A 24485-nucleotide genomic window follows, 5' to 3' on the forward strand; every position below is an offset into this window, starting at 1 on the left:
CCCTCTTTGACTTCTGCCAAGGATCGACTGCCGACTGCTCCAGGACGCCTGCATAACTGCAACAAAGTAGCAAGAAGACTACCAGCAACATTGTAGCACCTCATCCTGCCAGCTTTCTTGACTCTGTCCTTGTGGTGCATGCTCTGAGGGCTGTCTGCCTTCACCCTGCACTGGAATCCAAGAAGAAATCTCCCGTGTGTCGACGGAATCTTCCCCCTGCCAATGCAGGCACCAAACTTCTGCATCACCGGTCCTCTGGGTCCCCTCTTGTCCGGACGAGCATGGTCCCTGGAACACAGGAGCTGTGTCCTAGTGTCTTCGGCAGTCCAGTGGCCCTTCTGTCCAAATTTGGTGGAGGTAAGTCCTTGTCTCCCCACACCAGACAGTAATCCTTTGTACTGCGTGAACTGCCGCTGCTCGGGCTACTGTGCACTTTTGCAAGACTTTCTTTGTGCACAGCCAAGCCCAGGTCCCCAGCACTCCATCCTGCATGTCCCAACTCGCTGAGTTGGACTCCCACGTCATGGGACCCTCTTTTGTTGTTCTGAGTTGACCGTCATCCTCAGATCTTCTAAGTGCCTGTTCAGGTGCTTCTGTGGGTGCTGCCTGCTTCTGTATGGGCTCTCTTTGTTGCTGAGCGCCCCCTCTGTCTCCTCCTCCAAGGGGTGACCTCCTGGTCCTTCCTGTGCCCTGGTAGCACCCAAAATCCTCCGCGACTCTTGCAGCTAGCAAGGCTTGTTTGCGGTCTTTCTGCGTCGAAACAACTATGCATCCTCCAGCATGCCATGGGACATCTTCTGACTAAATGAGAAGTTCCTGGCACCTTCCGTTGTTGCAGAATCTTTTGCTTCTTCCACTTGAAGGCAGCCCTTTTGCACCTTCATCCGGGGTTTAGTGGGCTCCTGCCCCCCTGGACACTTGCGTGACTCTTGGACTTGGTCTCCTTCCTTTACTTGTCCTCAGGTCCAGGAATCAATCTTTAGTGCTTACCAGTCAGTTGTTGTCCTTGCAGAATCTCCTATCTCGACTTTACTGTCTTTCTGCGGTAGTAGGGTAACTTTACTCCTACTTTTCAGGGTCTTGGGATGGGGTATCGTGGACATCCTCAATGCTTTCTTACACTCCCAGCGACCCTCTACACACTACACTAGGCCTGGGGTCCATTCGTGGTTCGTATTCCACTTTTGGAGTATATGGTTTGTGTTGTATTCTATTGTGTTCTACACTGTTTGCACTACTTTTCTAATTGTTACTTACCTGATTTTGGTTTGTGTGTATATATTTTGTGAATATTACTTACCTGCTGAGGGAGTATATCCTCTGAGATACTTTTGGCATATTGTCACTAAAATAAAGTACCTTTATTTTTAGTAACTCTGAGTATTGTGTTTTCTTATGATATGGTGCTAAGTGATATAAGTGGTATAGTAGGAGCTTTGCATGTCTCCTAGTTCAGCCTAAGCTGCTCTGCTATAGCTACCTACATCAGCCTAAGCTGCTAGAACACCTCTAACCTACTAATAAGGGATAACTGGACCTGGCACAAGGTGTAAGTACCACAAGGTACCCACTATAAGCCAAGCCAGCCTCCTACACCAGGTGGTACTAATATCTCCATGGCCTAACCCACTGTGTATGGCCTGCATAATAGCAATTTGGTTACAATTTTAATGTTGTTTTTTTGGATCTGTGGATCCACAAACGATTCCCAAATCCCTATTGGAGGGCCTATTGCAAATCCAGCCACAGAAAAACTGTATCTTGTGAAATGTAATTTTTTTTTTGTTTTTGTTTTTGCATGGAAGGGTCCCTTTGAATCCAACTTATACAGGTCTGAGTGTAAGGGCATGCTTACCTTTTTCCATTCCATTTATATTTTTAGGGCCTGATTTAGATCGTAGCTGACAGGTTACTCTGTCACAAATGTAACAGTTATTCCCTATGCCGTATTACAATTTCCATAAAATATAATGGAATCGTAATACAGAGGATGGGATATTGTCACATTTGTGACAGAGTAACCCTGTCCACCACTATCTAAATCAGGCCCTATGTCACCTAGTGATAGTCCTGTAATGGTGTAATGGTGGGCCCAATATTTTCTCTTATGTTGTTGTCAGCCAATCAGATCCTTTGAGATCTTCAGATCCTTCTGAGGATCCATGGAACTGAACTGGGCAACTGGAGAAACAGCTTTAGTGGCCAATGAGATCCTAGTATTTTTTTTAATTTTGGAATCACAGAGGGAATTTGAATTTATAAATCCTCTTTGAATAAACTGTGAATATATTGCTTACATTTTCTGGGAGTTATAACTTTCATGTCCAATTTGATCCTCTTTCTAAACACCCAGGGGCTTGGATGCATAGGAGCATAGATGGACTGCTGAGGTACCCAGGGTTATTTTAAAGATAAGCATGCCTTGCTGGCTACTTTTACATTAAAGTTAAATGCAAATTAGACCTTAGAATTAAATGTACTTTCAAAGTTTTAAACTACCTTATTTTTATATTTAAGTCACCCCTAAGGTATGCCTACGTGCCAACAGGGTTGGGTACAGTGTAACTATAAGCAAGGACCTTATACAGGATGTTTTATAAGCCCTGTGGAGGAAAAATACCCATATTAGTTTTTCCCTCATTGCAGTGAATGGGCTCCATAGGCTGAAATAGGGAGACTTTATTTTAATTAATGAAGTCTCTAAAGGAGCTTTATATGTCAAGTTTGGTATCAAACTTGTTATAATTAATCAACTTGTCATTGTTGAATTTAATATAACTAGTTCAGGGAAATAGTTTTAGAAGTCTACCTGAAAGTTGCCAACTTCTGCTCTGTTGATCCCTTCTCTGATTGACCAGCCTCTGGCAGCCTGGTCAGGCTACCTTGATGAGCTATGAAGTGGCCTTGGCTGAACACAAAGGAGGAGCCTGGAGGAGGAGATCTGCTTCAGCAGATGGTGACACAGGATGGGGGGAGAGCAACCAAACTGGTCACCAAAGGAGAGAAGGACATTTGGAGCAGCTCAGGACCTCCCTCATTTCCTGCAAACCCAGACAGCTAGGTGCTCCCTGATTAGATTAGGAGAAGGCTGGAGAGGAGTGTGTTAAGGGAACTTAGCCACAGCAGTGGGTGGACTCAACCAGACCTAACCTCCAAAATTCAGATTCTGCCATTTTGGATTTTTAAAGAATGTTGCTCCCAGTGATTGTTTTTTGTCACACTTCCCAGGAAGTGGTCATCCAAGAGGATGTTGGCCTGCATGTGGTTGGACAGATACCCCATCCCCTGCTTTCCACCCCAGGAGCAAAGATAAATATGGCAGAGCTGCACCCACACCTCATATCCCTGCTGGAAGAAGATACTTGAGAAGAAGGACTGCCCTGTTGGACCTCTAGCCTGCACCTGGCCATTTGAGGATTCTGACCATTTGTATTCTGGAAATGGTAGTCCCTAATCCCAAGGAGAAACTCAGAGCTTTTGAAACCTTGGATCAAGTTGTGGAAACTTCAATGACCCAAAAGGGACCTCTTGAAAAAGATACAGAAGTTTGGAGACATTCAGAGAAACTGATGTAAGCAGCTCCATAGGTTGAAGAGATGCATTGTGGGAGTTGTAGTCCCAGAACCCAACATGGGAACCAGAGCCTCTGAACCCTTGGCAGGTGCTGTGGACCATTTCCCTGTATAAAGAAACACTTCTGAAAGTAAGTGTAACAGTGTTACACCATGGACGGCTTGAACTCTGAACTGGACCCCGTCAAGTGTGACCTTTTTTAACCCTTTGAGCACTATTTGCTTCTATGTGCTATAATTATTTTATAATTTTTAAAAATTAATATCTCCAGTTTCATACATTGGAGGTTTGTCGTTTTAGTGTCATTTTAAAGATAAAAATATTATCTAGTTTTATGAATTGGAGTTGGATTTTTATTGTGTTTTACTTATTACCTCTTTTGTGATTTGTAAATGCACCTGTCACCTGTCTCTTAAGTTAAGCTTAACTGCTTGTTTCCAAGCTACCAAGGGATGAGTTGGGATTAATTTATTGAGACCTAACTAGACCTAGTGGGGGTTAGTGTCCTATAGCTAAGTGTAAATACTTACCTTTACTTACCAACAATCCTACTTTCTAGCATTTTTGGTGCGTAGGGATGGGATCTATTACTTGTGTTTTATATCACACTACAGTTTTAAGTGAACTAAGTTAAACGTCCTCTAAATTCACCTAGAGCAAAAGTATTTTTGATATTTCAAATTTGAACTATTTTTTTTATTACTGTATTTTTGATTTTTCTAAATTTGTCTGATCAATTGGTGCCAAAGTTGTTTTAAGTGACAAAAAACGAAAGCGAGACCATGGAGCTTGACCTGGCTAGCCTACCGACACTCAATGCAGCTGAGCATAGGGTCTTTTTCAGAAAGAGGGGACTGCTTGCTGCTAACAACATTAAGAAGACTGTGATAATCAAGTCACTTAAAGCCTGAGTAGTGCAGATGGAGGCAGAGAAAGCTTCAGAGGTAGGAAGGGAGAGGGAAAATGTCCTTTCCAACTTCCAGGAGTAAGAAGATGATTGTCTGACCGTGATTTCAGCAGCTAGCACCCCATCAGGAGCTAGTGGGAGGGGAGAGTTGGTTCCATCAGGCCAAAAGCATGCAGAACTGGGCTCAAGGAAAGGGAACATAAGGTCTAGGTAGCCCTCATAGCTTTGGAGGCAGAGACGTTGGCCCTTGAGTAGAAGACATGGGCAAAGAGTGAACAAATAAGTGGTGGCAGCAACAGAGAGGATGAGGTGTCCATGGGTGGTAGGTTTTGCCCCAGACGACCCAAGTCGGTTGCTCCTGCTTATGTAGCGGGGGATGACATAGACAAATGGTAGGAGGACTTTGAAAGGGCTCTCCAGAAGAGAAGGGTTAAGCCCCAATAATGGGGTTCACTCCTATGGGAGTCAGTCCCAATATCTGGGGGGATAGACTCCTGAACCTAGTGGAGGAGAAAGCAGATCCCTATCCTAGTATGAAGAAGTGTTTAACCCAGAAGTTTGGTCTGACCCCAGAGCAGTACAGAATGAAGTTCAGGGACAACCAGAAGGTCAATACCCAGTCATGGGTTGACTTCGTAGACACCTCACTTAAGGCACTAGAGGGTTGAATACAAAGTAACAAAGCAAATATTTATGAGGGGGTATACAATTTGATCATGAGGGAGCACATCTTGAAAAAATGATGTCCAAGAGAGGTTTATCCAGCATCTGGTGGACTCTAAACTGACCACCCCAGAGAGCTGGGGGAGGAAGCTGATGAGTGGTTGAGAACTAGGATGGTTGTCAAGTCCAAGGTGGGAGACTCCAAGAAGGGGGGATCAGGTCCCCCAAAACGTAAAGAGATAGGTGGTAAGCCCACCACATAGACTCCCTCTTTACTCCGGAACCCTAAGAAGGAAGGAAGTAAATCCCACTCTCACTCTGACAAGCAGAGGCATGGAGACCCAGGGTTAAGAAAGCTCATGGACAATAATGCCTGCTTTAACTGTCAGCAGACAGGCCACTTCAGAGGAGATGCAGCCTGTCCAAAGAAGGTAGTTAGCACTGGGCTGTCCAGTATAGCCATAGAGGAGGACTCCTCAGATGATGAGGTCCTCACAGCATTGGGCTGGGAGACAGGTCCAGATGGTAAGCTGGCGATCCCTGAGGGTAGGTGTTAGAAATGGGGTCTCTAACTGGCAGTCACTTTGCACTCTGTCCAAGCAGGAAACCCTCACTCTAATCAGGTCAATGGAGATACACACTTAAGATAACCTCTGATCACCGCCTTGGTAGCTTGGCACAAGCAGTCAGTCTTATCTCAAAAGCAATGTGTAAAGTATCTTTACCAATACACACAGTAATAAAGTGAAAACACTACAAAATGGACACATAGCAGTTTAGAAAAAAATAGCCAATAGTTATCTACCAAAATGACAAAAATGCATCATACACAAGTAACATTATGAAGTTTTAAATTAAAAAGAGTCTTACTCCATAGAACACAAAGAAGAGTTGTTGTTACCCAAAATACCTGGTTTGCATGCATCAGAGATAAAGCCGCATGGGCGAGGGTGCATGGGAAAAGTCAGCAATGCATTAATTCCTTACTCTCTAGTGAGGCCGTGCATCATTTCTTCTCCGGTTGGGTAGGCGAGGCGCTGTTTTTCTCTCCCTAAGCGAGCTATGCATTGATTTCCGGATGGGCAAATTGAGTCCGGGCAGGTTCACATTGATTTTGACACCCGATGATGAAACGTGCTATCTTCACAATGATGAGAATCCGCGCTGTGTGGGGTTTGTGTTGTTTTTAGCAGCCGCAAGTGGGTGCTGTGTCATTTCCCCAGCTGAGATGCAGGTGATGCGCTTATTTCCCAACTGCTATGCAGGTGGTGCATCGATTTTTCAGCTCATTTTTACAGCTGTGTTGCAGGTGGTGCATCTAAATTTTCCCCACACAACTCCTGTGCGGGTATTTCAGTCTTGGTTCCACCAGATTTACCTTTCAAGGGCCCATGGACTGGATGGGGTACCACTTGGCAGGGTAGGAGTCTCAGCAGAGAGTCCAGGTGCTGGTAGAGGAAGTCTTTGATGGCCCTGAGACTTCAAAACAGGAGGCAAGCTCAGTCCGAACCCTTGGAGACACTTCACAATCAGGAATATACCACAAAGTCCAGTCTTTATCCTCTTTCAGGCAGAATTAGCAACTGCAGGTCAACCTAGCAAAACACAGTCACAGGCAAAGGGGCAGTACTCCTTCTCCAGCTCTCAGCACTTCCCCTTGGCAGAGGTTCCTCTTTAGTTCAGAAGTAATCTGGGGTTTTCAGTCCACTACTTATACCCCTTTCTGCCTTTGAAATTCGCAAACTTCAAAGGAAAGTCTCTGTTGTTCACAAGATCCTGCCTTGCCCTGGCCTGACTCCAGACTCACACCAGGGTGTTGGAGACTGCATTATGTGAAGGGAGGCACAGCCCTTTCAGGTGTAAGTGACCACTCCTCCCTCCACTCAATCCCCAATGGCCTATCAGGATATACAGCCTACACCCCAGCTCCTTTTGTGTTACTGTCTAGTGGAGATTCACAAACAGCCCAATTACCAGTCTGTCACAGACAAGGAATACACAAGCAGGCAGAGTGACAGAATGGTGTAGGCAAGATGGCACTATGCTACTCCAAAGCTAAAAGGCTTTGCTGCATAAATGGCAAAATATGTGTTCCCTTTCTAGCTCTGCGTGGATAATACTATGCTAATTCTGTGCCTGAAAACTGTGATAGAAAAACATACATTTGAGGTGAGGAAATGTAGGTCCTCATTATGGGTCTGGTGGTCATTAGACCACCAGGCTTGCGGTGGCGGTCGGACACCGCCAATTCCACGGTCCGGCTGCCACATTACAACCCTGGTGATAGGGCTGCCAGGGAACCACCAGCTCCACCAGGATCACACATCCCGGCGGTTGGTGGCAGTCCTAATCCGCCAGGGCAGCGCTGCAAGCAGTGCTGCCCTGGGGATTACGACCTCCTTCTCTGCCAGCGGTTTCATGGTGGTAGCACCACCATGAAAAGGCTGGCCGGGAATGGTTGCAGGGAGCCCCTCGGGGCCCCTGCACTGGCCCTGGCCAGCACAATCACAATGTTTACTTTGCAGACATTGAACATTGCGAGGGTGCTGGTACACCCTGCAGGCTACAGCACTGCCGCCTGCTCAGTTACGAGCCGGAGACAATGCTATAACCTGTTTTCTTCTAGGCCAGCGGGTAGAAACTCAGTTTTCTGCCGGCTGACCTAGCGGGAAACTCTTAATAACACTGGCAGGGAGGATGCCGCATAGGCTACGGTTACCTTGTCGGGACTTTGGCATATGAGCTTGCCCGTCCACCAAACTCAAGTTAGGGCCCTTAGTGTGTTGCTGGTGTCGTAGGGTGCTCTATACTGGAGCTGCTCTCCATCTAAACTTGGGAGCTATCCACATTTCTCTCTTCCTTTTTTGAAAATGTATGTGTCACTTTAAGCCTAAAAGGCTATTGCTTTGACTGAAACTGTGTGCTCCCTTGTGTATGGGCAAAGATAAACCTTACTGAAGAGCTGTACTGATAGCAAAACACGGGTCAGGGTTTGCTTTTCCTCATTCCACATTGGCTTGGATGGTATTTTACCAATCCAAACCTGTAATACTGTGCCTGAAGTTGTGAAAGTCTTTTGTCATTTTACAGCTTGGCATGGATGGCACTATGCTAATTCTATGTTTAAAGACTTTGCTGTACAAATGGCAAAAGACTTTAGGGGTCATTACGACCCTGGCGGTCGGCGGAGAAGCAGTGGTCTTACCGTCAACAGGGTGGTGGTAACAATTTTGAAATTATGACCAGGGCGGAGATGACCACTGGGCTGGAGACTTGGTTCTCCAGCCTGGCGGTCGTCACAATACCGCCAGCGGTATTTATGACCCGTCTGTCCGCCATGTATTTCATGGGGTTTGGAACCGCCATGAAATCCATGGCGGTAAGCACTATCAGTGCCAGGGAATTCCTTCCCTGGCACTGATAGGGGTCTCCCCCACCCCCTGCCCCCACCCCGAGTCCTTCCCCTACACCCCCCACCACCCCTGCCACCCCCCCAAAGGTGGCAGGACCCCCCTCCCCACCCCTACCCCCGACATTACCTTACACATACACACCCGACACGCACTTAGGCACCAGCAACACACATACACGCACACCCTCATTCAAACATACATGCACACATCCATAGAGACATACATACAGACAGACATGCACTCATTGCCAAACACACATCACCCCTGCATGCATACACCCACTCACTCACCCCTTCTACATACATACATGCACACCCCCATGCAAGCAGACAACACACAACACCCCTCCACCCCCCTCCCCTAACGGATGATCAACTTACCTGGTCCATTGATCCTCCGGGAGGGGACGGGATCCATGGGGGCTGCTCCGCCGCAACTACACCATCAACAGAACACCGCCACGCCGAATCACAGGACGCGATTCGGTGGGCGGTGTTCTGTTGACGTGGCGGTGGAGGTGGAGCAACCTCCACTTCCCTGCCGCCCGCCAGTATGGCTGCTGGCGGCTCTCCGTCCGAAAAAGGACGGAGGGCTGCCAGCAGTCATAATGTGCTGAGCGGAAAACCGCCACCACTGGCGCTCTTCAGCACGGCGGTCCCTCGACGGTCTTGTAAAAAGATCGCCGAGGTCAAAATTACCCCCTTTGTGCCTTATTTAGTTATTGGTTGATCTGGTCCTTCTATTCTTTTCCATTGGTTAATCTGTCCACCTACTAGGCGGTTCACATACTCCGTTTAGTTTCTGGCAGGTCTATGGATGATAGTCCATCTGAGTGCTGCTGTCTTCCCTGGGTTTTCCTCCCGCGTTGATGGTGCCATTGACAAAAGCAGCTGTTGGAGGGAGTTCAGCCAGTCTTACCACCTGCCCAATTATGATGTGTCCTCCTGTTGATGTAACTTTGGTGGGTAAACCTCTACAGGTGAGTTGCCGGTTTCAAAGGGATATTATTTAGAAACATAGCTTTTTTTCTTTTTTCCACTTCCTTTCCCATGATGTACTTCATCGTCCAAGTCCTTCCTTTGCTTCTCCTACATGACTGAACCAAATCAAGCCCATCATCGCTGGAGTTGAAGGTAAGCGTCTTTGTTACTTGTGTCATTTTGAATTGTCTGTTTACATTAGCTGTGGACTCGTGCATTTCAAAATTTCACTCACAAGCAATTTATGACAAATATGTAATGCATATGTGTGTAACCTGTTAAGAAATTTAAAGAAACACACCTATAATAAATAATTTCATTATTGTCAAATTTGGTGCAAGTGCCCTTCATGATAATGAACACTTACAAAAAAGATGATATCAAACAAAATTCATAATGTGTTCATAAAGGTGTGTTTCCTAATTTTTTGTAAACTATCAAATTATAAAAACATGCATTATACAACTTTTGAATAATTTAAATCTAATATAAATTAGTAATTGCACTAGACAAGGTAAAACATTTTGTTTAAAAAATATATATAGATGGTCAATGTAAGTCATAAACTGAAAACATTTTATAAATTGACTTATGCAACATTTCTTCTTGGCCAGTGCATTTTCTGTACCTTATCAAGCTTAAATTATCTTATTTTTGGTAAGGTATAAAACATATGTGTTCATGTATACATTTTAGTAAATACACCTGTCTTAAACCTTAAAAACAGGAGGCGGGGCCAACCAACATGGCCGATCGGACGTGAGCTCCTTCGGCTCCGTCTGATTTCCCCTAGGCCCGATGCAGTGAGGCGGTGGGGAGGCGTTGACGGGCCTCCCCCGACTTGGGAGCCGGCCGGGAACCCCCGGGAGAGGCAGAACCCGGCGGGATTGCCGGTGGAGAGGGATGTAACGCCCGGCGGGGCATAGCACGCGGGCCAGGTCCCGTATTGAGGTACGGTCTTGCAGCCCCGAGCTGGACAAGTGGGAGCCTGCTGGAGCCGGAGAGGGGCTGTTGCCCCGAGATGGAGGACTGACGGCGCGGGACCCGGGGACGGGGGAGAGCGGCACCCCTGACGCCAGAGCCGCGGATGAGTCGCGGTGGGCCGCGCTGAGAGGACCACACCCAGCCGCGGCAATGGCGAGGTGAGAGCGGGGAAGGCCTTCCCTTCTGCCTGCTGACTGGCGCGGTCGGTGGAGGGCCAGTTTGTGATGCGCGGCTGGAACATGTGGGGGCCCCCCACCCACTAGAAGTTATAAAACAACAACGGGGCGGTTCCCCCCGATGGGTGAAGGCAACTAGCACCAGAAATATTCTCCTGAGCTGGGATGGCGAAGCTGGGCACTTTTGGGGTCAGAGAAGGACTGTTGGAGGCCATTTTGAGAGGCACAGAGTGGTAAAACCTCCTTTACAGGAGACTCAGAGAAAGTAGAGATTGCAGAGGCGAATGCGGGCCCCGGCTGGCAGGTCACTATCACAGGGGGTGAGCCCACAACGGGGGGAGAGAGCCCACTGAGGGGAGAGGACATAGCTTCATGACAGAGGAGAGGGAGGCATCCCTACTCCCCCTCCTAAGAAGTGTGGCATGACAGAAGGGCGAGGGCCCAGAGGGGGCCCCTGCAGTGAAGGAGTGTAAAGCTGAGAAGAGGGTGAGCCTCCAATGTTAGCACCGGGCCTTGGCCCTTAACAGTTTCATATGCCACGACGTAAAATCCAGGCCAATCGGGTCTCCAGCTATTTCACGCTGGCTAGAGTGGAGAGTGCTGACCAGACACAGGGTGAGGAGATGGCGCTTACAAAGGAGGACCACCTGTCCTCTCTTTGTGCCTTTAAAACTGAGTTGCGTGAAGAGCTCACAACAGATATCAGAGCGACACTAGAGACCTTCCAGATGGATGTCAATTGGAAGCTAGCCACCCTTCAAACAGATGTGGATTCAGTAGGGGCCCTTACTTTGGACTTGGAAACACACTTGCAGAACTTACAACAGAAAGTGACCCCGGTGGAGACTGATCTCGCAAATGTTAAAGCGCAATTACACCTCACCACAATGAAGTGTGAGGACTTAGAAAATTGTGCACGCCGAGATAATATACCGGTGAGAGGCCTGGAGGAGGGAGCAGGGGGGCCTGACCTAGAGGCCTTTGTGGTGGGGCTGTTTTCCTCACTTCTGGGAGAGGATCAAATGGAGGTACAAGTGGAACGAGTGCACCGTGTGGGCAGCAAAGTCTCGGGTGACGGGAGGAGACCGAGAGATGTTCTGGCTAAATTAAACTCATTTAAGTGAAGGAACGGATACTTCTAAGGGCGAGACAACAGGACCTCGTCTCCTTCCAGGGTGCGCAATGCTCACTCTTCCAGGATATAGCGCCAGCAACTCTAGCTCGACAACAACAGTTCCGACCAGTGATGGAGGCGCTGAGAGAGAAGAAGATAAAATATCGATGGACCTTCCCGTTTGGCGTAGCGTTTGAACTCCATAATAAAGCGTGCCATTTCTCTATGGTGGAGGCGGCGGCTGCCACATTGGGTCTAGAGACTAGAGGAGAGAGGGGTGCTACCGACTTTGAGACGGGAGGGGGGCAAGGAGGAGATGCCCCTCCCGCGTTGGCGGACCCATGGAAACAACGGAGAAGAGGTAGAAAGTCCCCTAGAAAATGAAGCCATGCGGCAATCTGGCACCGAGGAGGGTCTTGTCATTTCTCTGACTCGGGTGGGGGGGTGCACCCGGTGGGGGGCTCCAGTAGTACTGTAGAGACGGGGAAGGTTCCCCCCCTCTCGACGGGAGGGGTGGAGCTGGTCTGCTTGCTCCGGAACCCGGTGAGCATACTCTATCTTTGCTGGTCACCAGGGGTCCGGGGGCCCCGCCTTTGCACTGCCCGTTGGCGTGTTCAGGCCTGGGGGAGAGATGAGATGGAACTGGATCCTGTCCATGACATGACATGAAGACTGTAAGACACTTGGCGGTTGTGTGCTGCCAAGAGCATGTTTGTATTTCTTTTAGGAAATGTTTTTTCAAGTTGTTTGATGTTTACCATCCGTGTCACTGTGCAAAGAGTCAGGGGAAAGCGTCACAGCTGATTGAGTATTCCCAGAGAGGGAGGGCGGGAAACACGATGAGGGACACTGGAGATACTACTGGGGGCCTGAGTGAGCACATTGAGGTTACACAGAGATAAAGCTGGAACTATTTTCATGGAATGTGAAGGGCCTCAACTCCCCCAATAAACGGTCTCAATTGAAAAAATACCTTGAGGATCATCGGTACGATATAGTGGCCCTACAAGAAACACATTTGAAGAGGGGGGAGGGACACCGTCTTCATCTCAAACACTATTCTCAAATTGCCCTAGCCTCAGCTCCCACAAAACACTGTGGGGTGGTGTTACTATTTAGCAAATCAGTCCACTTCAAGGAAACAGGGTCCAAGAAAGATAAAGAGGGATGATTTCTGATGTTGAAGGGCAACCTGGACGGGAACATTTGTACAATAGCTACTGTCTATGCCCCTAACAGTGGTCAAACCCAATTTCTTTTACAGTTCTTGAGCGAGCCAGAGGGCTTTGCAGAGGGTGAAGTTGTCCTGATGGGGGACTTCAACCTGGTGTGGGACTCAACACTAGACACAACGCACTCACAGAGATCACAAACGAGTGCCTTTGCCAAATCAGTAAAATCCTCCTTTCTCCGTTTGGGGCTGTTTGACTCCTGGTGGGCCCTGAAGCCCCTAGAGAGGGATTACACCTTCTTCTCACATACTCCGCTCATACTCACGGATTGACTATGTATTTTTGAGCAAACCACTGAGACAGATCCTTACGACTGTAACTATTAATCCAATTGCCATATCAGACCACGCTCTGGTGGTGGTAGGTTTAAATTGGTCACTAGCACGCAAGCCATCCTAGCGCTGGTACTTTCCAGGGTTGATTACCCGAGACGCAACATCCCGCAAGGATTTGCGACTAGCGATCAGGGAATATTTCCAACATAATGGGATGGGTGATACTAACCCTCAGATCATCTGGGATGCCTTTAAAGCGGTTATAAGAGGTAAATGCATCACACTCACCGCTGCCATGCACAGATTAAAGGTTAAAGACCAACTACTTTTGGAAAGCGAAGTTAGGGTGGCTGAACGCGAACATAAACCATCCCCGTTTTGGCAAGCTCAAAGGAAGGTGGCGACCCTCAAAGGTAAGCTACAGGCTACCTATACAAATAGGGCAGAGATGACCCTGTTGAGATTAAGGAAAAGACCCTCAACTCTGTGCCTCATTCAGCCCATTGCCCTGTTGAACCTGAATGCCAAATTATACTCCAAAATCCTGGTGCAGAGACTGGAGGATGTGATGCCAGAGCTGATACATCCAGACCAGTCTGGCTTTATTAAAGGTTGCCAGACTCATGACAACTTAAGGCATGTCATACAATGAATGGAAAAGGTACACAAGAAAAAGGTCCCAGCACTCTTATTGGCTTTAGATGCCGAGAAGGCGTTTGACCGGGTTGAGTGGTCTTTCCTAGTAGCAACCATGAGGCAGTTTGGATTTGGGGAACAATTTATTTCCATGGTGATGAGCAACTATGCCTGCCCCAGATCTCACGTTTCGGTCAATGGGGTAACTTCTGAATTTTTTGATCTATCTCGAGGCACGAGGCAGGGATGCCCCCTTTCCCCTCTGCTCTTTGCGCTCAGTGTCGAGCCTTTGCCGGTGCGGGTGAGGGGGTGCCCGGAGTTCCCAGGCATTGCATTTGGTGCACACACAAAATGTCCCTATTTGCAGATGACATTTTATTATTTGTCACTGAGCCCCCTTGTAAGGAAATGCCTCCTTGGCATGGTTACCCCCTGACTTTTTGCCTTTGCTGATGCTAAGTTTTGATTTGAAAGTGTGCTGAGGCCTGCTAACCAGGCCCCAGCACCAGTGTTCTTTCCCTAACCTGTACTTTTGTTTTCACAATTGGCACATGTGGAATGAGTGTGGAGTGACTTATAAATTCACTACACCCTACCATCCACAAACTAATGGCCTTGTTGAGAGATTCAACAAGACATTAAAAGGCATGATCATGGGGCTCCCTGAAAAACTCAAAAGGAGATGGGATGTCCTCTTGCCATGTCTGCTTTTCGCTTACAGAGAGGTGCCTCAGAAGGGAGTAGGGTTCTCACCCTTTGAACTTCTGTTTGTCCACCCTGTAAGGGGACCACTAGCTCTTGTAAAAGAAGGCTGGGAGAGACCTCTTCATGAGCCTAAACAAGACATAGTGGACTATGTACTTGGCCTACGTTCAAGGATGGCAGAGTACATGGAAAAGGCAAGTAAAAACCTTGAGGCCAGCCAACAGCTCCAGAAGTTTTGGTATGACCAAAAGGCTGCAATGGTTGAATTTCAACCAGCGCAGAAAGTCTGGGTTTTGGAGCCTGTGGCTCACAGGGCACTTCAGGACAAATGGAGTGGCCCTTACCCAGTACTAGAGAAGAAGAGTCAGGTCACCTACCTGGTGGACCTAGGCACTAGCAGGAGCCCGAAGAGGGTGATCCATGTGAACCGCCTTAAGCTCTTCCATGATAGGGCTGATGTGAATCTGTTGATGGTAACAGATGAGGACCAGGAAGCTGAGAGTGAACCTCTCCCTGATCTCCTCTCATCAAACCCTAAAGATGGTTCAGTAGATGGAGTGATCTATTCAGACACCCTCTCTGGCCAACAGCAATCTGACTGCAGGAAGGTCCTGCAACAGTTTGCTGAGCTCTTTTCCCTAACCCCTGGTCAGACACACCTGTGTACCCATGATGTGGACACAGGAGACAGCATGCCTGTCAATAACAAAATATTCAGACAGTCTGACCAAGTTAAGGAGAGCATCAAGGTGGAAGTCCACAAGATGCTGGAATTGGGAGTAATTGAGCACTCTGACAGCCCCTGGGCTAGCCCAGTGGTCTTAGTCCCCAAACCTCACACCAAAGATGGAAAGAGAGAGATGAGGTTTTTTGTGGACTACAGAGGACTTAATTCTGTCACCAAGACAGATGCCAATCCCATTCCAAGGGCTAATGAACTGATTGATAAATTAGGTGCTGCCAAATTCGTAAGTACCTTTGACTTAACAGCAGGGTACTGGCAAATCAAAATGGCACCAGGAGCAAAAGAAAAGATAGCATTCTCCATACCTGATGGGCATTATCAGTTTAACTTTGGTTTAAAGAATGCCCCTGCCACCTTCCAAAGGTTGGTGAATCAAGTCCTTGCTGGCTTGGAGTCCTTTAGTGCAGCTTATCTTGACGATATTGCTGTCTTTAGCTCCAGCTGGCAGGATCACCTGGTCCACCTGAAGAAGGTTTTGAAGGCTCTGCAATCAGCAGGCCTCTCTATCAGGGCATCCAAATGCCAGATAGGGCAGGGAACTGTGGTTTACTTGGGACACCTGGTAGGTGGAGGCCAAGTTCAGCCACTCCAGCCTAAGATCCAGACTATTCTGGACTGGGCAGCTCCAAAAACCAAGACTCAAGTCAGGGCATTCCTTGGCTTGACTGGGTACTACAGGAGGTTTGTGAAGGGATATGGATCCATAGTGACAGCCCTCACAGAACTTACCTCCAAGAAAATGCCCAAGAAGGTAAACTGGACTGTAGAATGCTAACAGGCCTTTGACACCCTGAAACAAGCAATGTGCACAGCACCAGTTCTAAAAGTTCCAGATTACTCCAAGCAGTTCATTGTGCAGACAGATGCCTCTGAACATGGGATAGGGGCAGTTTTGTCCCAAACAAATGATGATGGCCTTGACCAGCCTGTTGCTTTCATTAGTAGGAGGTTACTCCCCAGGAAGCAGCGTTGGAGTGCCATTGAGAGGGAGGCCTTTGCTGTGGTTTGGTCCCTGAAGAAGCTGAGACCATACCTCTTTGGTACTCACTTTGTAGTTCAGACTGACCACAGACCTCTCAGATGGCTGATGCAAATGAAAGGTGAAAATCCAAAACTGTTGAGGTGGTCCATCTCCCTACAGGGAATGGACTTTATAGTGGAACACAGACCTGGGACTGCCCATGCCAATGCAGATGGCCTTTCCAGGTTCTTCCTCTTAGAAAATGAAGTCTCTCTTGGGAAAGGTTAGTCTCATCCTCTTTCGTTTGGGGGGGGTTGTGTAAGGAAATGCCTCCTTGGCATGGTTACCCCCTGACTTTTTGCCTTTGCTGATGCTAAGTTTTGATTTGAAAGTGTGCTGAGGCCTGCTAACCAGGCCCCAGCACCAGTGTTCTTTCCCTAACCTGTACTTTTGTTTTCACAATTGGCACACCCTGGCATCCAGGTAAGTCCCTTGTAACTGGTACCCCTGGTACTAAGGCCCCTGATGCCAGGGAAGGTCGCTAATGGATGCAGCATGTCTTATGCCACCGTGGGGACCCCTCACTCAGCACAGACACACTGCTTGCCAGCTTGTGTGTGCTGGTGAGGACAAAACGAGTAACTCGACATGGCACTCCCCTCAGGGTGCCATGCCAACCTCACACTGCCTATGCAGTATAGATAAGTCACCCCTCTAGCAGGCCTTACAGCCCTAAGGCAGGGTGCACTATACCATAGGTGAGGGTACCAGTGCATGAGCACTGTGCCCCTACGGTGTCTAAGCAAAACCTTAGACATTGTAAGTGCAGGGTAGCCATGAGAGTATATGGTCTGGGAGTCTGTCATACACGAACTCCACAGCACCATAATGGCTACACTGAAAACTGGGAAGTTTGGTATCAAACTTCTCAGCACAATAAATGCACACTGATGCCAGTGTACATTTTATTGTAACATACACCCCAGAGGGCACCTTAGAGGTGCCCCCTGAAACCTAAACCGACTATCTGTGTAGGCTGACTAGTTCAAGCAGCCTGCCACACACCAGACATGTTGCTGGCCACATGGGGAGAGTGCCTTTGTCACTCTGTGGCTAGTAACAAAGCCTGTACTGGGTGGAGGTGCTTCACACCTCCCCCTCCAGGAACTGTAACACCTGGCGGTGAGCCTCAAAGGCTCACCCCCTTTGTTACAGCACCACAGGGCACTCCAGCTAGTGGAGTTGCCCGCCCCCTCCGGCCACGGCCCCACTTTTGGCGGCAAAGCCGGAGGAGATAATAAGAAAAACAAGGAGGAGTCACTGGCCAGTCAGGACAGCCCCTAAGGTGTCCTGAGCTGAGGTGACTCTGACTTTTAGAAATCCTCCATCTTGCAAATGGGGGATTCCCTCAATAGGGATAGGAATGTGACCCCCTCCTCTTGGGAGGAGGCACAAAGAGGGTGTATCCACCCTCAGGATTAGTAGCCATTGGCTACTAACCCCTCAGACCTAAACACGCCCTTAAATTTAGTATTTAAGGGCTCCCAAGAACCTAGGAACTCAGATTCCTGCAACCTAAGAGGAAGAGGACTGCTAAGCTGAAAAACCCTGCAGAGAAGATGGAGACACAAACTGCTTTGGCCCCAGCTCTACCGACCTGTCTCCCCCCTTCTAAAGACACTGCTCCAGCGACGCTCTCCCCAGGGACCAGTGACCTCTGAATCCTCAGAGGACTGCCCTGCTCTACAAGGACCAAAAAACTCCTGAGGACAGCGGCTCTGTTCATCCAAGACTGCAACTTTGTTTCAAAGGAGCAACTTTAAAACAACTGCGTTTCCCCCCGGAAGCGTGAGACTTGCTACTCTGCACCCGACGCCCCCGGCTCGACTTGTGGAGAAACAACACTTCAGGGAGGACTCCCCGGCGACTGCGAGACAGTGAGTAGCCAGAGTTGCCCCGCATGAACCCCCACAGCGACGCCTGCAGAGGGAATCCCGAGTCTCCCCCTGACCACGACTGCCTGACTCCCAGATCCCGACGCCTGGTAAAGACTCTGCACCCGCAGCCCCCAGGACCTTAAAGATCGGAACTCCAGTGCAGGAGTGACCCCCAGGAGGCCCTCTCTCTTGCCCAGGTGGTGGCTACCCCGAGGAGCCCCCCCCCTTGCCTGCCTGCATCGCTGAAGAGACCCCTTGGTCTCTCATTGATTTCCACTGGAAACCCGATGTGTGTTTGCACACTGCACCCGGCCGCCCCCGTGCTGCTGAGGGTGTACTTTCTGTGCTAACTTGTGTCCCCCCCAGTGCCCTACAAAACCCCCCTGGTCTGCCCTCTGAAGACACGGGTACTTACCTGCTGGCAGACTGGAACCGGGGCACCCCCTTCTCCATTGAAGCCGATGCGTTTTGGGCACCAATTTGACCTCTGCACCTGACCGGCCCTGAGCTGCTGGTGTGGAAACTTTGGGGTTGCTCTGAACCCCCAACGGTGGGCTACCTTGGACCCAAACTTGAACCCCGTAGGTGGTTTACTTACCTGCAAAAACGAACTAACTCTTACTCCCCCCAGGATCTGTTGAAAATTGCAGTGTCTAGTTTTAAACTAGCTATATGTGATTTATGTGAAGACTGTATATGCTATTTTGATTATTCAAAGTTCCTAAAGTACCTACCTGCAATACCTTTCATTTGAAGTATTACATGTAAAATTTGAACCTGTGGTTCTTAAAATAAACTAAGAAAATATATTTTTCTATACAAAAACCTATTGGCCTGGAATTGTCTCTGAGTGTGTGTTCCTCATTTATTGCTTGTGTATGTACAACACATGCTTAACACTACTCCTTTGATAAGCCTACTGCTCGACCACACTACTACAAAATAGAGCATTAGTATTATCTCTTTTTACCACTATCTTACCTTTAAGGGGAACCCTTGGACTCTGTGCATACTATTCCTTACTTTGAAATAGTGCATACAGAGCCAACTTCCTACACCCGTGCATCTATTTTAGCCATACAAGAAGAACTAACTTGGTTTGAACAAGTTGTGGGGTTCAAGGTAACCACTGGGAAATCCTATCTCCTCAATCTGACACTGCCCATGGGTGTGATGACACAGATAGCCTCCCTGACCTCATTTGCTTGGGCCAAGAAAGATATTACCTACTTAGGCATTCGGATTGTTCCCCAGGTGCCTGATTTGTTTAGAGCTAACTACCCCCCTATGATTAGGTCTCAACGAGAGGACATCAGGAGGTGGTCCCCGTTATCGATATCCTGGCTAGGGCGCATCAATAGTATTAAAATGACGGTGCTCCCCCGATTACTATACCTCTTTCAGAGCCTCCCCGTTGAGATCCCACCTGATTTCTTTGCGGAGACTCGAACGCTTTTCACAAAATTTATTTGGCAGGGCACAAGAGCTAGGGTTTCATACAGGGTACTAACGCGCCCCAGAGAGAGGGGAGGGTTGGCGCTCCCGGATCTCCTGCTATATTATAGAGCAGCACAACTGCGAGTCTTAGCTGACTGGTACCTCCGAGAGTCGGATAAGATTTGGCTGGCTGCACATGGACAGAGCAGTGACAGGCAAGACCTTGTGGGATATCCCATGGAAGCCCAGGGGGGCACGACCACCAAACGCATACCTTAGCACACCCACCGGCAATACCCTAAAAGTGTGGTACAAAGTAACTAAAGTCTATGGGCTTACGTCCTTCCCCTCGCCTCACACCCCTATTCACCTTAACAAAGCATTCCCACCAGGGGAACTTCCAGGACCCTTTCATCGATGGAGAGAAAGGGGCTGCTTATGCAATGCAAATCTATACCATGGAAACCAACTTAGGACCTTCAATAATTGCTGTAGGGACTTCCAACTCCCACAATCCAAACATTACCATTGTACACAGTTAGTGCATTGGGTCACACAGCCACATATTAAGGAAGCAGCTACGAGGGATCTTCTACCAGTGGAAAGATTTGTGCAAAGGTAAGGAGGGACAAAGAGCAGTATCTCTACGCTATACTCTATATTAACTAGGGCACAAACTGCCCCGACCCCTCGACACATCACCTTTTGGGAGCAAATCCTGGGTACCTCGGTGGAGGAGGAACAATAGCGCTAACTTTATCACGATATACCCAAGCACAACCGCTCCATGGCAGCTAGAGAGGCTCACTACAAACTACTCTATAATTGGTACCTGTATCCTGAGAAACTTAAGAAACTTTATCCCCAGGTGTCAGATAGATGTTGGAGGGGCTGTGGCATGTTGGGAGACTTTAAACACATATGGTGGGACTGCCCAACGATCTGTCCCTATTGGAATGAAATTCTCTCTCATTTGAAAGAGATGCTGGGATATCCCATTCCGATCACAATGGAGCATGCCCTCTTCGGCCTTCGAGCCCAAGAACTACAGCACCAAACATACGGGGACCGGGCTATCATGTGGCTGGCTTTAGGAGCGGCGAAGACAACCCTAGCTTTCTTCTGGAAAAAAGCGGACCCGCCTCCTATAACTTTGTGGCTAACGCGGTTATGGAAAATCCTCGTCATGGAGCGTTTGGTTGATAAAGGGGAGGGTACATGCAGAAATTTTGATTACATATGGGATCCCCTAGTTCGGTTTCTTTCCAGGGGACTTCCCTTCACGACTTGTAGCTCTAGACTAAGGGCCTTGCACCTCTTCCATATTTAGAAACCGGAGTCTGAGACGGGGGGAGACTAGAGATGACCCCCCGTAGGCCCAGGGAGGAGGACCCACAAACACCAACTTCTCTTAGCTACTCTTGACAGGACCAGGGATGGATAATTTGTTGCATGTTTACTGTTTTTTTTTACACTGTTTCACTTACGGTACATGCTGGCTACGCTTACAACCTTGCATGATGATAAGTGTCCCTTAAAGTAGAGTGTTCTTAGTGCACATTGTAACACTTACTCCAGCTGAGGACAAACGACAAAGGAAATGGAGTTGTATTGAGTAGTCTATGATGCTTATTGATTAAGTATGCTTGTACTGTTTCACAAAATGTCAATAAAAAGATTACAAAAAAAAACTTAAAAACAAAAATCTCAATTATTTTGTTACATAAGTGTCCATTATCACGATGAATGCTTGCACCAAAAAGTTTTGTCTATCACATTCTTTTTTACTAATGTGTGGACTTTACAATTAAGAAATAAAAAAAAAGCTGTTTTATTTCCTGTCATAACTGTAAGTAAAATATGTCAATGACATTTTCATCTTTAACATTTTTATGAATCAATGAACTGTAAATGAAAAATAATGTTCAGACATACTTTGTCAAATTAAAATCTTTTTTAATAATAAATGTGATACTTTTCTCATACATATTTTAATCAATTAAAAATCAGTCTAAATTATTCTATTTTTTGTAAGGTGTAATGCATATGTGTTCATTTATTCACTTATTAGGTTGCAAAAAACGCACCTGTCTTAAAACGTAAAAACAAAAATGTAAATTGATTTTTGCTGTAAGTGTCCATTATCATGATGAATACTTGCACCAACATTTTTTGTCCTTCACATTATTTTTTTTTACTATTGTATGGACTTCACAAATAAGAAATAAAAAAACAGGTTTATTTCCTGTCATATTTGTAAGTAAAATATGTGAATCACATTTTCATCTTTAATCTTTTTATGAATCAGTAATCTGTAAATGAAATATAGGGGGTCATTCTGACCCTGGCGGCCGGTGACCGCCAGGGTCACCGACCACGGGAGCACCGCCAACAGGCTGGCGGTGCTCCCAAGGGCATTCTGACCGCTGCGGTTCAGCCGCGGTCAGAAAGGGTAAACCGGCGGTCTCCCGCCGGTTTACCGCTGCCCGATTGAATCCTCCATGGCGGCGGAGCGCGGATTCAGACACCCCCTACCGCCATCCTGTTCATGGCGGGAAACCCGCCATGAACAGGATGGCGGTAGGGGGTGCCGCGGGGCCCCTGGGGGCCCCTGCAGTGCCCATGCCAATGGCATGGGCACTGCAGGGGCCCCCGTAAGAGGGCCCCACAAAGTATTTCAGTGTCTGCTTTGCAGACACTGAAATACGCGACGGGTGCAACTGCACCCGTCGCACCCCTGCAACTACGCCAGCTCAATTCTGAGCCGGCGTCCACGTTGCAGGGGCATTTCCGCTGGGCCGGCGGGCGCTCTTTTGGAGAGCGCCCGCCGGCCCAGCGGAAATGTTTGAATGGCCGCGCGGTCTTTTGACCGCGGTGCGGTCATTTGTCGGCGGGACCTTGGCGGACGGCCTCCGCCGTCCGCCAAGGTCTGAATCAGGCCCATAATGTTCAGACATACTTAGTCAAATTAAAATCTTTTTAATAATAAATGTGATACTTTTCTCATAAATATTCTAATCAATTAAAAACATAAAAGGAGAACAAAAGGCTTTCCGATTGCAACAGGATGTCAAATGGTACCCTCCTCGGTAACAAGCATCTTTTGGCCATAAAGCAATCCCCTAAGGGTTCTTTCTTGGGAGGGGTGGGTTTAGGTTTGACAGGTTTATTGACAGGTAAGATGTGAATCCAGGAGGAGGAGTACGGGTTGGAGGGATAGGATAAGATTTAATTTTGGAGGTAGAGGAAGCAGGATTGGGGTATGTGCATCCATCTGTATGTTTGGCAGTTGCATGTGAGTTTGGTGTATGTTCTGTATGTTTGGATGTGTGTTTTATGTCAGGTGTTTGGTATTCGGGTGAGTGTGTGCCCTTGGTTTTTGTTTAGTGTTGTTTTGTGTATCTGTGTGCTTTTGTGAGTGTGTTGGGTTAGATAAGTGTGCTGTTTAGGTGGTTGGTGTGATTGTGTGCATGTGTCTGTATGTTTGACAGTTGCATGTGGTTCTGGTACATGCTGTGTATGTTTGAATGTGTGTGGTTTGGCATTCTGGTAATTGTGTGCATTTGGTTTTGGCTTATGTTATTTTGTGTGTAGGTGTGCTTTTGTGTGAGTATGTTGATTTGAATGAGTGTGCTGTTGGGGTGGTTGGTTTGGTTATGGTGCCTGCGGGTGTGGTGGTGGTTGTGGGAGTGGTGGTGGTTATGGTGCTTATGGGTGTGCTGGTGTTTTTGGGCATGGTGGTGGTTGTGGTGCCTATGGGTACGCTGGTGGTTGTGGATGTGGTGGTGGTTGTGGTGGTTGTGGATGTGTTGGTGGTGGTTCCTGTGGGTCTAGTGTTAACAGTATATGAAAGTTGTTTTTGTGTTTTTGTTTCTTTGTGTGTTTGTGTTTATGTGTCTGTGTGTGTGTGATTGTACTGCCTGTGGCTGTTAGAGGGGATGCCTGCAAAAAAGTGAGTGTGCTTGAGAATGGGTAGGACTTGGGAATTGAGTTGAGGAAGGGGCCTGATTTGGGCAGAAGGTTGGACTGAATGGAAGGCTGCAGTGAGTGAGGACGCTATTTTTGTAAGCGATCTCTGCATTCCAGTCATTGAACTGTGAGTGGCATCCAGAAATGAAACCATTTGTTGCATTTAGCAGCTAGGGCCCTGGATGCCATTCACTATTGCAGCTTGGCCTACAGAGATTCTGTTTAAGAGGTCAACAGCCTCCTCACTCCTCACAGGTGGGGTAACAGGGGCAGGCGGTGAGGTGTCTGTGGCAAAGGAAACCCCAGCCCTTTTATGCGGCTGAGTTTGGCCAACTGGGAGGGAGAAACAGGGAGGGTAGAGATGGGTCTCTAAGTGGTGGACAAGGATGAAGTTGGTACAGTTCCTGTAGGGTCCACCACCACTAGGGACCGATCACTTGCGAAGGCCTCTGAAGATGATGACAAAGTAGTGGCCTCCATTTCAGTCCCATCACCCTCCATGCCACTCTGTCCATTGGTGCCAGATGTTTCAGCAAACGAAACACAGTGGCCAGATGCTTTCCCACCTTCTTGGCTAATGTCCCCTTCGCCTGTTCTTGAAGATGCTCTAAAGACGTATAGTTTTATTGTATCTGTGTAAATGTACCTGGTCATTAACTTTAAAAAAAAACATTTTTCAAATTTTCATATTTCACCTTCTTCCACGCTTTTAAAGGTTGGTTTATTTTTATCATTGTCTCATGCATGTAGGGAACATCTTCAGAAACTTTTTGGTCAT

This window comes from Pleurodeles waltl, chromosome 1_2 (genome assembly GCF_031143425.1).
Source record: "Pleurodeles waltl isolate 20211129_DDA chromosome 1_2, aPleWal1.hap1.20221129, whole genome shotgun sequence".
NCBI classification, from domain to species: domain Eukaryota; kingdom Metazoa; phylum Chordata; class Amphibia; order Caudata; family Salamandridae; genus Pleurodeles; species Pleurodeles waltl.